The 2,500-nt window shown below is 40.6% G+C and overlaps 1 long non-coding RNA gene across 2 annotated transcripts in view; it reads left to right on the top strand.

Annotated features, from left to right (window-relative positions):
* The window catches only part of LOC143300734 (uncharacterized), a 10,235-nt gene that overhangs the window by 2,571 nt on the left and 5,164 nt on the right, over positions 1 to 2,500 (top strand). The gene's annotated exons all lie outside the window — the stretch shown is intronic.

Here is a 2,500-nt window from a genome sequence, read left to right as displayed (position 1 = left end):
TCCATATTGTTTATAGCCTAGTCGAATACAGTAGTCCTTCTCAAGGCTGTGAGAGGAGGTGATCTGAGGGTAGATAGTAAAAATTAGATATACATAAAGAGACAGAGTATACAGAGGAAAAGGCAGAGAAAGAGAGAAAGGGGGTGGGGTGGGGGGGGAGAGGGAGAGAGGCGGGAAAATGAGAGAGGGGGGGGGGGGGTGACGGGGGAGAGAGAGAAAGAGAGAGAGAGAGAGAGAACAAATAGATCTATAGACTCAGACACCCACAACCTTATGCAGAGAGAGAAAGATATTCACAGAGAGAGCACAGTGATACACACACACACACACACACACACACACACACACACAGAAAAAACCATGCAAATACACAAACACTCACATGCACACACAAATAGAGAGAGAGAGAGAGAGCGCACACACACACACACACACACACACACATAAACATACACACACACACACACACATACATACATACATGTGTACATACATACATACACATGATACACACACACACACACACACACATATATATATATACATACATACATATAACACACATACATACAATACATACATATAATATATGTATACATAAATACATACATACATACATACAGACATACATACGTATACATACATACATACATGTTACACACAAACAATGGAAAACAAGACTTACCTGAGTACTAGGAGTGTGCTAGTCCATCTGGAAATTTTCAAAAGATTGATCTTCCGAAATCTTGATGACAAACAGTGGTATTCCATTCTCAAATTTTTTGGATTGAACAACCAAAACACCACTGTCCATGAAAACAATCACAGGAACAGGCAAATCCCTCTCATTTGCTAACAACTTCTCTTTCAATTCAGAAAATGTAACATTGTCACTCATCAAAAATGCTGCGAGCTGATCATCTTCTTTGTTCCTCTCGAAGCATGACGAGCGCTTTGTTGATCGAGGAGGTGGTGCAGGTGTGGGGATCTGGCTGGAAGGTACATTTGGCCAAACAGACGGTGGATGTTTAGGTCGCTGTTTTCCTCTTGAAGTGACTGTTTCAAATCCAGCAGGCCAGTGTAGCTCACAAACAACAGTATCTTTTGAAACGATCAACTTGTCATTTGGTATTGCAGAAATCCAAGCTTTCTTCTCATTTTCATCCTTTGGAAACCGATAGACTGACAATTTCTTCTCTGTGTCACACCCTTTTTCAGAAGAATAATTCGTTTTACAGCCGTAAACACAACATTTCTTTCCCATGATGGAATCCAAACACAAGAAAAACATGCCATGAAAAACCGGAAGTTAGTTACCGAAGCCAAACAACCGAAATGAAAGCAAAAGAAAAAGAGAAGAAGAAAACTCTGCATACATGATCATACATGACTATTCTGTGAATAAGATAAAAGACTCTGGGTTCGTGGTGATTGATTGAAGTTTTCCCCAGGCCATACTGGGACAAACAATCCCTACTTCGTCCGTTTTACCGTTTTCTTTGAATTTAGACATCAAAGGGGAGAAAACTTCGTTCGCAGTTTGGGGAATCAATTTTAAGAAGTTAGGACCCTTGACCGACCCTTGCCGTTTTACCGTTGGCCCCCAGTCAGAGAGAGAGCTTGCACTACGAAATGGCCTGTGGTAAAGTTCGCTATGGTTGTGATAAAAAGAAATACAAATACAAATACAAATTGTGCAGAAAACTGTTGACAGCAATGTGTATATATACATGACATTGTGCAGAAAACTGTTGACAGCGATGTGTATATATACATGACATTGTGCAGAAAACTGTTGACAGCGATGTGTATATATACATGACATTGTACAGAAAACTGTTGACAGCGATGTGTATATATATATATACATGACATTGTGCAGAAAGAAAACTGTTGGCAGCGATGTGTATATATACATGACATTGTGCAGAAAACTATTGTCAGCGAGCACAGCGGTAGAGGGAGAGAGCTGTGTATGTCCTGAATTTTGTGCTGAAAAAAAAAGGGGGCGTTGTTATCAGGCGGTGATGTGACTCATCACAGAGGGTGTGCAGGAAGTGGTGTTCAGTTACTACTGATCACCACACAGATAAACAGCAACAGTTGGCCAGTTCCTAAAACACAGCATCCGGCAAGCTGTTTTATTCATTCTCTCCGACACACAGTGGGACTGAGCCAGTCATAATGTCTCAGAAAAAGGTTTAGTGCAAAACTTGCAGCCAGATGTTTTTAAGATAATGATAATGATTATAATAATAATGATGATGATAATAATAATGATTATGATGATAAGAATGGACATTTATATAACACATTTCTCCAGCACTACTGCTCAAAGTGCTTTACATTTCGTTGCCCACGTTGTATATATGTGTGTGGGGGGTGGGGGATATGGGCGTATGTGTGTGTGTGTGCTTGTACAAGTAAGTGTGCCTGTGTGTGTGTGTGTGTGTGCCGTGGAAGCTGCGATACGTAGCCTAGAAATGAGTGTGTGGAGGAG

Source organism: Babylonia areolata, chromosome 26, assembly GCF_041734735.1.
Source record: "Babylonia areolata isolate BAREFJ2019XMU chromosome 26, ASM4173473v1, whole genome shotgun sequence".
Classification (NCBI taxonomy): Eukaryota; Metazoa; Mollusca; class Gastropoda; order Neogastropoda; family Buccinidae; genus Babylonia; species Babylonia areolata.
Note: the sequence above shows the minus strand (reverse complement) of the source record. Positions and strands in the feature narration are given on the sequence as shown.